Genomic DNA, 14,901 nt, shown 5'->3' with positions numbered 1-14,901 from the left:
CGGCGAAACGGGGTCTTGGGGAGACGACGTGCACGACCGCGAAAAGGAGGTGGTGGAGAGAAGGGAAGGGATGGATAGCAGGAGAAGAGAGGAGGTTAGGAGGCGAAGAGAAGGTGAGGGCGCGGCTTAGGAGGCGAAGCATGGCACCGATGGCGAGAGAAAGTGGGAGAGATCGTTGCCAGCAAGAGAAACAGCCCGCGGCATCTTGAAGCCCAGGAAGGAGCCTATGTTGGGCCTTTTCCTGGAAAATGGGCCTGGGTTGGGGTTCATTCCTTGTTAGAATGTTCGATATGTTTCTTCGTTGTCCCTTTTTGACGAGAGAACACGACTATTTTAAGAGTTTGATTTGAGGCCACTTCAGATATACTCATACCATTTCTCCGATAAGTATTGTCGGATGGAGGGAGTATCAAGCAACAAAAATTACTACCATCAGTAGCGTTCTTTCAAATTATTGGCCAATTGTTCTGTCTCCTTATTTTAGTGCCCTGTCGAAACTGTACTGCCCGCCTTTGTCCTGGTAGTAGTTTTTTTTGGATTTTGGGGTTTTCTTCCGACATCATTTAACTAATTGTAATCTCATTTATTTACAGGAGGTTTTTCATCGTACCCGTACTTTTTGATGAGTATATTCTTGTTGATGCATACATGATTTCAATGTCAGTTGCACTTATTGGTCTCGTTTCAATTCACACAGTGTGACAACGTGGTTTAAAATTGATTTTAACTAATAATTTAGATTCTCACTATTAAGAGAAATGTTCAATATATTATATCCAGTGAAGTGAAAAGTTGAAAAAACAGAAACTAATAGCTTTACTCCACCTTAGATACCTTGTCAATTATGTGTTCAAAATTAATCTACTTTGAATATTAAGCATGGCTGGATCAGAGTGTTTTTGTGGTAATCCACTTTGTGGGTGTTCAAGATACGAGTATCTACAACAAGAGTAGAGTATAGATAAGAGGATATGAGGTTATGCTGACATGGCATTTCTTTATGAGGAATCACCATCATCTCTTTCATTTCATGTTTTCATAAGCAGGAAAGTCTGGTCGAAGCGTCAGTTTGATGAACTATTCCATAGTACTAGCATATCTTGATCAGAACCCACAAAGTTGACACTAACATTGACAAACTGCAGCTGAGAAAACTGCATTGCTTCTTTATTATAGGTTTAACTTTTTTTTCCTGCCATATTTAGTTTGTAAAGCACATGACCATTTTGTAATTATGTCAACTCTGCATAATGTTATTCGAGTTCTGAATTACTTTTCTTTGATCTTATAGTGTATTATATGCCTCGAGCCCATGCATATAGATTCAAGCAGCTTGAAAAAATGTGACCTAATTCCCAGATGCCAACGTATGTCCATTCAAAATACTATGACATATTTGGATCAGTCCACCGGGGCAAACACCCAAACTTTAGTTCCTCTCTAGTGAACCGAAGTTCAAATTTTGGGACCTAGAAAAGCAACTCCAGCCATTCTCTAGTCATTTGATCATTGGAAATCCCAAGGCAATAGTTTAATTTGCAACTTGCAGGTGGTCGCAAGAAGGCAGTAGCTGCACAAAAGGCTCAAAACTTCTACAGTCAAATTTGAGATGTGGGAGGACGGGGCATCGGCCCGTTGGCTGGGCAGCTGGGGTAGCTGCTGGTCCATCCAGGTTCAAGCCTCGGCTCTAACACACAGCGCTTGTGGAGTTTCTCCTATAAATAGAAGCCAATGAGGGGCCTTATTTTTTTCTCTAAATTTGAGACCTTTTTTTTAGAAAAGGAGGATGACCCCCGGCCTCTGCATCTGGGAGATGCATACGGCCATTTTATTGATTATTCTCGAGGACCTTACAAAGTAGTACAACAATATGTCTGAATCCACCATCTTGGCAACATCTGCCACTACTCCTATCCATATGATGAAGGGGGTGCAAGCTTGACCAAATACCCAGACCTCTCACCTAAGCCTAACATCTAAAGCCGGAGGCCCCGACCGAGCCACATACCGGGTTCGGGGCACAATCCGGTCTGACGCACTCACACGTGTCGTCGCCGCCATCTTCCACTAGTCCATCTTCAGAGCAGATTGAGGTGCCAACCTTGGTAGGATCCTCCGCCATCGACGCCATCAAGGCGCCAAACGACGACCACCATCTACGCTAGTCCATCTCCAAGCAGAAGGAGCGCTACCACAGGACGAAGACCGGCGGAGAATAGGTGAAACGCTGCACACAATGCCGCCGCCAAACACCTCACACGCACCGCAAAGTGCCCACCATGCTTCCGAGGACCCCAGGCGACGCCTTCAAGAAGGAGCGCGACGAGGGTACGACGCCGTCGCCTGCAAGGGGAACTAGAGCTTTCGCCCAAAGGAAGATCACGGTGAAAGACGGGAAAGGACCTCGACAAGGCCTCCAAGAAGGGGACCGACGCCCAGCAAAGACGCCGCCATTGTCGTGGCCTCCGCCGACGGCCAAGGGTTTCCCCCGGTCCCGCCCCCATCCCATCCACCCAGCCAAAGACTGGCCAGGGGAGCGCACGCAGCCGGAGAAAGCGTTGGACTTCATCTCAGCAGGCACGCCGGGTGACGGGGCACCCCGACCCACTGTAGTAGACGTCCACCGAGACCTCGCCGCCCGCACGGCCGAAGTCGCGGACCACCAGCACCCACGACCGTCGCCCGCCGAAGAGGCAACGCCGTCCACACTGCCCGAGGCCGCCGCCCCGGCATCCACCCACCGCACACATCCTGTCGAACACATGGAGAACGACCCACACCACCGCCACCAGGGAGCACCACACCGCGATCATCCAAGCCGGGCAGGACGAAGGCCACGCCGGCCAGATCTGGCGGATCCGGCAAACTGCGGCCCACCAGCCGCCAGATCGAGCAAGGCGACCGGATCTGATGGGCAGAGCCGTCCCCGGCGACAGACGCAGGGCGACAACCTGGGAGATGATCTCTAGACATGATCCTTTCGTTGATGAGAGTATGCCCAAGGCGTACTGATGTATGTTGCTACAATATCGAGGGATACGCATAAACCCCATCCTAACATGCACTAAAAGAGAGACTAGTTAAATTGTTATGACGTGATAAAATCTCAAGAAATCGCGGATAATAATATATTTCATGACAAGTAATGTTGTGCAGGATGACGTGAGGTTCACATACTTCTGGATGAAGAAGCAGATTTAGCATGAGAAGACTCAAGGGTGGATGTTGCGGGTAGATGGGTTCCCTTTGTGCCCCTTTGAGGGCAAGAAGTATATTGAAGATCACTCACCTATAGTTGATGAGTGAAAGTCATTTCAACGCTGCCAATAGACATAGAAATAGCAAAATATGTGCTTGTACCCCATGTGATTTAGCAGATTTTGTACGTAATACATCACCACCGCATGCCCTAATCTTTGATCTAATAACGAATAAAAATCACATGCGATGTTTTCTTCAAATTTTGTGAAGCCTACTGTTATTTTCTTCAAATATTGGAAGAATCATTTCATTCCGGGCATTGTTTGTAAACCTTGGGTTTAGACTTGGGAGAGCACTATTACTATTCTCTGCACTTTTCTAACATCATTTGCAGCTAGGTCTTGGCGCTTGCATAGTACTTGGGAAGCCATCAGTTTTACTGTTCACAAGAGGTTACGGTTAATGTTACATTGATCAAACGTTGATATATTACCATGTTAGTGATACAAATGCTTCTATAAACTGTAAAACGGTATCTTTGCCTCCAACAGTCCAACGTGTTAACATGCTTTGTTGCCGAGGGGACGAGAAAACATAGTTGTGCTCCGAGATCAACACAAATTAGAATGGCCATCTAATTCCTAAATACTAAACAGCATATGTTGTGAGCAGCATATTGTCTGTGTATACATGAATAATTCTAGATAACCTCTCTCTTATGATTAGCTCATAGTTTGAGGGATACAACTTCTATAGAAGCACCATCTCTGGTGAGGTAATGGTGGGGGGGTGTCTCGGTCTCCTGATCTTTGATGATGTATGAGTCCCATTGTTTTTGACGCTGTACTCTCTTTATTCTTCTTAGGGCTCCCTTGATTCAAAGGATATTTTCATAAGAATTTTGGAGGATTAGAATCCTTTTGGTTTTGTTGGTTGCTTGATTCATGGATTTAACCCTATAGGATTTTTTCCCTAAGAATTCCTTTGAACTACATTCATTCCATGGGGGCGCCAACAAGGCCATGTAGGCGACGTACAACTTTGTGTTGCAGGACGGATCTGCAGATTGCATTGCAAGGGGGCTTCTCCTACCACTAGTCAACAAAGATCGCCTCTCCATTGCCACGAGGAAGTTGACTGATGCTACAGGCCGACACTGCAGAACACACGGATGTTGAACGATGGTGATGATGCAACGATGACAACCCAACGACAAATGAATTGCAACATGGTTTATGTTGCAATGGGTGAGGCAACATGGGCCATGTTGCAATGGGTGATAAAACACTCATGTCACACAAGCAGAGGGTGTCCGCAACATGGTTCATTTTGCAATGGGTGAACACAACACAAACATGTTGCAATGGGTGACAAAAGGCCCATGTCACACAAGAGAAGGTTACCGCAAAAGCATGTTGCAGTGGTGACTGCAACATGGTCCATGTTGCAATGAGCCAAAGGTCGACGTAAAATAAAATATATCAGCGGGAAGAGCAATAGGGCTCGTGTTGCAAAGTGTCGAGCACAACACGAGCCTTGTTGCAAAGGTTGTCGCACATTGACAGTTCACGAGAAAGAAATCAAACGACTGTTCTGCGATCCGTCCAAAGGTTTCTTAGGCGATCGATCTTGTCAGATGATTAACGTGTAGGGCTATCCTAAGAAGAAATGAAGAGTCAAACAAATGCTTTGGTAAACACCTCCAAAACCAGTTCTCGAAGGTAACGACCGTCGTGCGATCCATCGAATGGTTGCTTAGGTGGTCAATCTTATCAGATGAACGATATGTAGGGCGTTCCTAAGGAGAAACGAAGAGTCAAAGAAATGGGGAGGTGCCTAATCCAGGATGCACGGGTTGTTCAATGGGAAGGCCCAAGCGGGCCTTGACGCGTCCTTCACGTCAGACTAATAGGAGGGTCTAGGCGAAAAGCAACGCTTCCGCCGGCCGCCTCCTTCGGTTTGGTGATGACATATTGATGGAGCCAGGACGGCTTGCCGCCCGAAGGCGTAAATCTGTCTATTTAAGCCGGACGACGAGGTAACCCTATTCCCATCCCACTCCCCTCCACCGTCTGCCTCCGCCAGTCAATATAAATGCTATTGTACTTTCTTTGATCCATATTAATTGTAGCTGACTTAGTACAACTTTGTACGGAGGTGATCAAAGGGAGTAGTGTTTTTTTTGGAAACAAAACGAAATTTTATTCATTAGAGATAACCATTACATCGTCTGTGAGTATCATTACAATTTCACTTAGAGGCTCCTCAAACCAGTCTGAAGTCAAAGAAAATCTAGCTAATCTAGCTAGTTCGTGAGCTACTTTATTTGCCTCTATATTACAATATTCAAATCTAGTCATGACAAAATCACAGGCATAGTGAAAGCAGTCCTCGAAAATTGCCGTCGCCGATCAGAGGGACTAGTGTTTATATGGATTGGAGGGAGTAGTGTTCTTTTTTCACGTAAAGAGGTGATCAATTACTGGGCTTGAAACCACCACTAGCTTAGTTCTGGGCCCTCCACATCTTCCCTGTCACTTTACACGGCCTGCTCTCCATTTCACCACAGATTGCATCCAGTCCATTACATCCCGCATCGCATCGCGTCATTGAGAGTGAGTAGGGCGAGATGAGCAGCAGCCGCCGCCACCTCTCCTCGTCGGCGGCGCCGCTGGAGGACGAAAACCTACTCCCCGAGATCCTCCTCCGCCTCCCGCCGCAGCCGTCCTCCCTCCCCCGCGCCTCCATCCAACAGTTTCTTAGGCGATCGATCTTGTCAGATGACTGACGTGTAGGGCTGTCCTAAGAAGAAATGAAGAGTCAAAGAAATGCTTTGGAAAACACCTCCAAAACCCGTTCTCGAAGGTAACGACCGCATGATCCATCCAATGGTTGCTTAGGTGGTCAATCTTGTCAGATGAACGATACATAGGGCTTTCCTAAGGAGAAACGAAGAGTCAAAGAAATGCCTTGCCCTTAGCGAAACACCTGCAAAACTAGTTCTCAATATAAATTTTACTCCCTTCGATTCATATTGATTGTGGCTGACTTAGTACAACTTTGTAAAGAGGTGATCAGAGGGAGTAGTGTTTATATGGATTGGAGGGGCTAGTGTTTATTTATTTATTTTGACCTCAAAAAGACCTCTTTATTCAATAGATAATAATGTTACATCATTCGCCATGAGAGGTACAATAGAGGGCGGAGGATCGTCCATCCAGACCCTACTGGTCTGGAATTTAGCTAACTGTGCCAGTTCATGAGCTATAGAATTTGTTTCCCTATTTGCATGCTCATACTTAACCCTAACAAAGTCTGACTCCATAGAAAAACAATCATGATAAATCGCCGCAGCAATACCTGTAGGGGGCCTCTCGTTCTTCATAATTTCTATTAATTCACTATTATCAGAACTCACAACGACTCTATTACAACCCATGGATTCAGCTAAGAACAGGCCGTGTTTGAGCGCCAAAGCTTCAGCCGACAAAACATCTTGAACCATATCCAAACGTGCATTACACGCGGCAATGAACTTCCCCTTTTTATCACGAATGACTGCACCCGTAGTTCCCCTCAGAATGTCTGGGTCAAAGGAAGCATCAACATTTATCTTGACACAATCACCTGTTGGAGGAGCCCATCTCTCCTTTCTCACCCTTGCATTAGGAACGGTAGCAGACCTGAAGTTTGAAGATAACACCTTGATTGCTATCGCAGATCTTTCTGGGGACTGCACCTGAATATTACGACTAATTTGCCTTCTTTCCCACCATAAATACCAACATGCCACTGCAACAAGCTCTGCCAATGGGGCTTGTCCCAAAATCATAGACTGACCAGGGCTTGGGTACAACAATTCCTCTAGAATATGCTGTCCAGGGCGATGAGCAAGACAAAATTTCTCAATTAAGTCATCAATACCCGGTGCTTGCCATACGTGCTTTGCTCGGCTACACTTGAACAGGAGATGCTTAATATCTTCCGCTCCAATCTCACATACTGGGCATTGCCCGCTCACTTTAATATGACGATTCGCCAGAGCAACCCGACAAGGAATAGTATTATGCATAACTCTCCAAAGAAAGATTTTTACCTTTGCAGGCACTTTGAGACCCCAGATTTTATCCCAAATTGGATGTGGTTTGATACCAAAAGCTTGATATCCTCAGTTTAACCTTTGGCCATATTGGCCCTCCCATTCTGCATAATAAGCTGAGCGCACAGAAAAGGTGTTTGTACGAGTCAGGTTCCAAGCAACAAAATCTTGCATGCCAGAAGATGATAAAGGTATAGCAAGAATCTTTTGAACATCCACTTGCCAAAAGGTCTGCCTCACTAAATCGACATCCCAGTGATTTGTGATAGGATCAATAAGGTCGCTCACCCTACTAAAGATGTTCTCACCCCTTCTAGTTATAACTTTACATGATGCACTATTTGGGATCCATTCGTCTTTCCAGATATCAATATTAGTTCCATCTCCTACACGCCATATATGACCACGTTTTAATGTACTAATCACAGCCAAATACTCTGCCATGTAAAAGAGCTCCCTTTCTTCAACTCCGCGTTCAACAAATCTCCTGATGGAAAGTACCTTGCACGCAACACGGTAGCACAGAGAGAATCAGGGTTCTCAATTAGTCGCCATGCTTGCTTAGCTAACAAGGCAAGGTTAAAACAGTGGATATTCCTAAAACCCATTCCACCAAATTTCTTTGGGATACACATTTTCCACCAAGCAAGCCAATGCATCCGTCTTTGATCCGCATCATCGCCCCACCAATATTGCGACATACCGTCTGTGATCCCTTTGCAGATTTGTTTTGGGATTTTAAAAACAGACATCGCATATGATGGTATCGCCTGCGCAATCGCTTTCAGAAGCACCTCTTTTCCACCCGTGGACAGATTTTTCTCTTTCCATCCAAGCAATCTCTTTAGCACTCTATCAATCAGGAACTGGAAATTATCACTTCTATCTGCCCCAACAATGGCTGGCAATCCGAGATATTTATCAGTCAGAGCTTCTGTCATTATATTCAGAATTGTACACACTTCCTCTCTAACCTCAGGCTCGGTACTCGGACTAAAGAAAATGCTTGACTTGTCTTCGCTCACTAACTGCCCAGACGCCTTACAATAATCCGATAGAATCCGTCTCAAGCAATTAGCGTTGCCTGACGTAGCATGCATTAAGATCAGGGAGTCATCAGCAAATAGAAGATTAGATATTGTTGGCGCATCTCGACAAACTTGTACTCCTATAAGTTTGCCACTCCACTCCGCATGCGACAACAGGGAGGTAAGACCCTCAGTGCACAACAAGAAAGGTACGGGGATAAGGGGTCTCCCTGACGCAAGCCCCTAGTAGGAGTGAATTGCTCACTTTCCTCAGAATTAAATCTGACCCGGTATCTCACAGTCCGAACACAAACCATAATCATCCGAACCCAATTTCTATGGAACCCCAGTTTGATCATGATCTTTTCTAGAAAGTCCTACTCAACGCGGTCATATGCCTTGTGCATATCCAGTTTCACCGCACACAATCCAGTCTTACCCTGTCTCCTTTTCTTCATAGTATGAAAACTTTCAAAAGCGACCAAGAAATTATCCGTGATCAGCCGTCCAGGGACGAAAGCACTTTGAGTGGATGAAATAATTTCTGGCAGAAAAATCTTCAATCTTGCAGCAAGCATTTTGGAGATGACTTTGTACACGACATTGCAGAGACTAATTAGGCGGAATTGAGTTACCTTCTCAGGTGCTTTAGTTTTTGGAATCATAATAATAATCGTATCATTCCAACCCTCGGGGATTGTGTACGTATTCACTCCTCTAAGTGTTGGAAATATGCCCTAGAGGCAATAATAAATTACTTATTATTATATTTCCTTGTTCATGATAATCGTTTATTATCCATGCTAGAATTGTATTGATAGGAAACTCAGATACATGTGTGGATACATAGACAACACCATGTCCCTAGTGAGCCTCTAGTTGACTAGCTCGTTGATCAATAGATGGTTATGATTTCCTGACCATGGACATTGGATGTCATTGATAACGGGATCACATCATTAGGAGAATGATGTGATGGACAAAGACCCAATCCTAAGCCTAGCACAAGATCATGTAGTTCGTATGCTAAAGCTTTTCTAATGTCAAGTATCATTTCCTTAGACCATGAGATTGTGCAACTCCCGGATACCGTAGGAGTGCTTTGGGTGTGCCAAACGTCACAACGTAATTGGGTGGCTATAAAGGTACACTACAGGTATCTCCGAAAGTGTCTGTTGGGTTGGCACGAATCGAGACTGGGATTTATCACTCCGTGTAAACGGAGAGGTATCTCTGGGCCCACTCGGTAGGACATCATCATAATGTGCACAATGTGATCAAGGAGTTGATCACGGGATGATGTGTTACGAAACGAGTAAAGAGACTTGCCGGTAACGAGATTGAACAAGGTATCGGGATACCGACGATCGAATCTCGGGCAAGTATCGTACCGCTAGACAAAGGGAATTGTATACGGGATTGATTAAGTCCTTGACATCGTGGTTCATCCGATGAGATCATCGTGGAACATGTGGGAGCCAACATGGGTATCCAGATCCCGCTGTTGGTTATTGACCGGAGAGTCATCTCGGTCATGTCTGCCTGTCTCCCGAACCCGTAGGGTCTACACACTTAAGGTTCGGTGACGCTAGGGTTATAGAGATATTAGTATGCGGTAACCCGAAAGTTATTCGGAGTCCCGGATGAGATCCCGGATGTCACGAGGAGTTCCGAAATGGTCCGGAGGTAAAGAATTATATATAGGAAGTGCTATTTCGGCTATCGGGACAAGTTTCGGGGTCACCGGTATTGTACCGGGACCACCGGAAGGGTCCCGGGGGTCCACCGGGTGGGGCCACCTGCCCCGGGGGCCACATGGGCTGTAGGGGGTGCGCCTTGGCCTATATGGGCCAAGGGCACCAGCCCCAAGAGGCCCATGCGCCAAGAGAAGAGGGAAAGGAAGAGTCCTAAAGGGGGAAGGCACCTCCGAGGTGCCTTGGGGAGGAGGGACTCCTCCCTTGGCCGCACCCTTCCTTGGAGGGAGGGCCAAAGGCTGCGCCCCCCCTCTCCCTTGGCCCTATATATAGTGGGGGGAAGGGAGGGCAGCATAACCTAAGCCCTGGCGCCTCCCTCTCCCTCCCATGACACATCTCCCTCCTCCCGCAGCGCTTGGCGAAGCCCTGTTGGAATCCCGCTACTTCCACCACGCTGTCGTGCTGCTGGATCTCCATCAACCTCTCCTCCCCCTTGCTGGATCAAGAAGGAGGAGACGTCGCTGCTCCGTACGTGTGTTGAACGCGGAGGTGCCGTCCGTTCGGCGCTAGGATCATCGGTGATTTGGATCACGACGAGTACGACTCCATCAACCCCGTTCTCTTGAACGCTTCCGCGCGCAATCTACAAGGGTATGTAGATCCACTCATCCCTCGTTGCTAGATGACTCCATAGATAGATCTTGGTGACACGTAGGAAAATTTTAAATTTATGCTACGTTCCCCAACAGTAAGAACTTCATCAATCAGATCACCCCCCAAAAGATGCCAAAAACGCTTATAAAAAACTGCGTGCAGTCCGTTAGGGCCTGGCGCCTTAAAATCACCAATACTGAAGAGAGCCTTTTTTACTTTCTCATGCGTAAACGGTGCAAGTAAACTTATCGTTCTAGACACCTTATGGGGCACCTTGTCTAGAACACTTGCCTGCCTCTCGGAAGGTTCATAAGTGAACAGCTGAGCAAAATAGGACATGATATGACCCTGGAGTTCATTACCCTCCTTCCAGACCCCAGTATCATCCAAGAGCCTTTTAATCAGATTTATTTTTTTACGTGCAGTGGCAGCATTTTGAAAGAAGGAAGTGTTCCGGTCACCATGCATCAGCCAATTAGCACGCCCTCTTTGAAGCCAATGGATCTCCTCCTGTTCCAATAAGTTGTCAATAAGCAGTTGTAATTCCTTTTGTCTCGCCCAAGAAGCCGGCGATAAGGCACCATATCTTATTTTTTCTAGTTCTTTACTCAAGTTCTTAATACGATTTTTCGGACCCTTCAGAACAGATTTATCCCAACTATGGAGATCATTGTGTACCGCTTTGGTTCTTGAAGCCAAGCTTGGACCCAAGCCTCTCAGGTTTGCCTTCGCCCACGCAGTAGCAACCACTTCGTTTACAGTATCATCAAATAACCACCTAGCTTCAAATTTTTTTCCCCGGAACGACGTCTAATCTGGCCTGTCTTATAATATTCTGTGTCAACCAAAATAGGCCTATGGTCAGACCTGTAGTGCTTCTCATGGATGACTGCAGCATTGGGATAATCTAAAGTCCAGTGACTATTACACCCAGCACGATCCAGTCGTTCACGAACATCAGCGCGTCTCCAGGTGTATTTATCCCCAATATAGTCCATATCCTGAAGCTCGCAGTCATCTAAACAGTCTCTAAACGCCTTAAGCATATGCACTGGGCGGGGGTTTCCTCCCTCTTTTTCTGAATTTAGCTTAATCTCATTGAAATCACCTAGTACTATCCAGGGCATCTGATGCTGCCGGTGAAGGTCTCTTAAACAAGACCAAGACAAGTGGCGGTCCTCCCAAGCTGGCTCACCATAGAAACCAGTTAGCCTCCACTTCACATTATCACTAGACACAAAAACCACATCTATACAGTTGGGCGACACATATTCAAACTCAACTTTATTATCATCATTCCAGAACATTACAAGGCCCCTGGAACGACCATCACTACTTTCATGAACTAATAAAAATTGAAAACCTAATTTACAGCGGAGACTCTCCGCTTTATTCTTATCGAGATGTGCCTCAGCCAAGAACAAGATATCTGGCCTAACCTGCTCTTGGAGATCCAAGAGCGACCGAACTGCCGCCTGAGAGTTCATCCCACGGCAATTCCAACCAACGATTTTCATTGTTCCCGGACAGGCTCCAGCGCAGAGCCCGCCGATCCTGGATCCAACAAGGTGCCCTCAGCAGAAATAATCCTGCTTTGTCCTTCCCCAGCGCCTTTCTCCTCCCCAACAGATTCACGTCTTTTCTCTATGTACTCCTCTTCCCCATCCTCCACCTCTTCTGTAACATGCTTGACCAAACCATCTACACCTATTACAGTTTCAACCCGTTCCATACACACACGCTTGCAGCAGATACTAATCTCATCATTAGTGTACCCCATACTTTCAGCACTATTGTTTTCAAAAGAGAAAACCAAATCGCTTCCTGTAGGCACCAACCCTTCCCCAACCCTTCTCTTTCTCCCTGAATCGCGTTCGCGTTCCTGCATAGCAGATGCTCCTTTGGGACTGGGCATTTCTCCACTAATGGTCTGATTAGCATGAGCATTTAAAAAAAAATTGTTACTCCAATGCTTCTCACTGCTTCAAACACTTCCCTTTCTTCTCTGTGCATCCTCTTCCAACGGCTCGATGAAGATTCGTAGTGGCGTGACGGCTTGACGGAGATGTACTTGTAGCTTGCTGGAGCTCCAGCAGCCCCAAGCAGAAGGCGAGCCTGGCCCACCTGGCCAGGCCTAGCACCAGAGATTAGTGAGCCGACGTGCTGGGCTGCTGAAAGGCCAACAGCAGTGGCACTTCCCGGGGCTGCTATAGCCACAGGAGTGACAATATCAGCCGCCCTCACCAGATTAGCTCTACCCACATGAGTGGCCTCTCCTGCCGTTGGAATGACAGCATCAGCCATCCCCACAAGCATGCCAGCAGCTTCAGTACGCCCACGGCCCTCCTGGCCAGGCGAGTTGTCCGTAGCCTGTCCCCTCACCGCGGGATTCCTAGCAGAAGGGACGATTGCCCCCGCAACGTACTGTTCAACAGGAGCAGAGTTCATGCCCGACGTCTCCTGGCCAGCCGCAGTGTTAGAGGTCTCTCCCACTAGAGAAACCATAAGCTGCTTGACGGCCGTAGTCACCACATTGATGACCACATCCGGGACCTTGGCTTGGAGCTTCTCAGTCTCTTCTTCTTTCTCCAACTCCCCCGGTGCCAACATTCCTTCAAACTCCAAAGAACGGCGCACCGGACCCAAAGACTGCGCTAAACTATTGAGGCTTCTCTCTTTCCAGATTGGGAGGGCCTTGATGTCGGAGGAGAAGACCGTTGTACGCTGCTCCTTAGGAATGCTGCAAAACTTCTCTGTGGTATGACCCAGCAGTCCACAACAAAAACAGAAGTTTGGGAGTTTTTCATATTTTACGAAGTACTTCAGAACATTTGAAGTTCCAGTTGGGGTGGCAGTGATATATGACTTGATGGGACGATGTACCGGCATGTCAACACGCACGCGGAGGTGCTTATCAACGATCAGCTTGTTCTTATGGGCGATGGCGATGACGGTACCCAGCTTCTTTCCCAACTCCCTGCCCATCTCCTCCGACTTGAGTTCGTACGGGAGCCCCTGAATCTGCGCTCACACTCGGATGGAGTCGAGACGGACATCACTTGCATTGCCTGTATCATCGAAAGGCGCGAAGACTCCATCATTGTGGTAGTGCCACGGCCCAGCCCTAAGCACATGGAGCCTATCACCCTCCTGCACAAAGTGTAGGATGAACCTGCCGTCTCCGCTTACTACCCGCTGGACCGTCACCTCGCCACGGGTCCACCATGGTCCCCTGAGATCACGGATGATGGCGTCGGGGTCAGCAGGGTACGGCGAGAGGAGTCGTCCGACGAGCAGCCTCCCTGCAGTGGAGCGCCGGGCTGCCGCGAAGTCGATGATGACTGGGGCATCTTCCTCATCCGGGGACGCGAAAGCAACCGCCTTACCGGCTCGCTGCAGAGGCGGAGTAGCCCCTGGAGCGATGAAGCCGAATGTGGCTTCCGGGGTGGTCAACACAGGACGAGCTCCACCTCCGCGCTTGTAGGGCGTCCTGGAGCCCGAGGCATCCTTCCCTAGGGACGGGGGCACACTCCAGCCCCCCTGATTGACAAGGTCCATGCCCATAGATGCACCTGCCTCCTGACTCTCCAGCACTCCTCCACCATTGGACGCCATAGTGGTTGCTGGCGTCGGACGCATGATCGGCGCAGTTTCCCCCTTGGCCCTTCTTCTCGAACAGTCAAACCAGGGGTGTCCTGGATGGCCTCATCATGGCTCGACATGGAATTCTGGATTTTTGTTAGAGGGGAAAACACCCAGACAGACGAAAGGGGCGAAGTCGAACAGAGACGAAGAAAAGGGCTTCTAGTCTGGCCACTCAAATACTCCCCCCGCCCCCCAAATTCCGCCTCATAATCCACACGAATAATTCCCAAATCGGATGTAAAGCAGGCATAATCACCGGTGAGAAACCTCCCATTGAACTTTCGAATTGACTCACCCGTAAGAAATCCTTTCCGTTTTACTCCATTAAGCTCCAGATTTGGTGGGAGAGCATTGGGAGCCAACGGAATCAGCGGCTCCTCCACCGATGGACTCTCCTTAATCTCTTTCTCTGCATCCTTAAAGGACTTGGATCCACCTCCCAAGAACTCCGCCGCCCGCTCCCTCAGTCGCCTCAGACAGGCCTCCGGGTCCTTCGCGCGACGGAGGAGCTCGACCCCGCGCCGCTTGATGGTGCGCCACTCCTGGGGGGAGAGGCCACCGCCTTCCGACCACCGCCCAT

Source organism: Triticum aestivum, chromosome 6A, assembly GCF_018294505.1.
Source record: "Triticum aestivum cultivar Chinese Spring chromosome 6A, IWGSC CS RefSeq v2.1, whole genome shotgun sequence".
NCBI classification, from domain to species: domain Eukaryota; kingdom Viridiplantae; phylum Streptophyta; class Magnoliopsida; order Poales; family Poaceae; genus Triticum; species Triticum aestivum.
Note: the sequence above shows the minus strand (reverse complement) of the source record.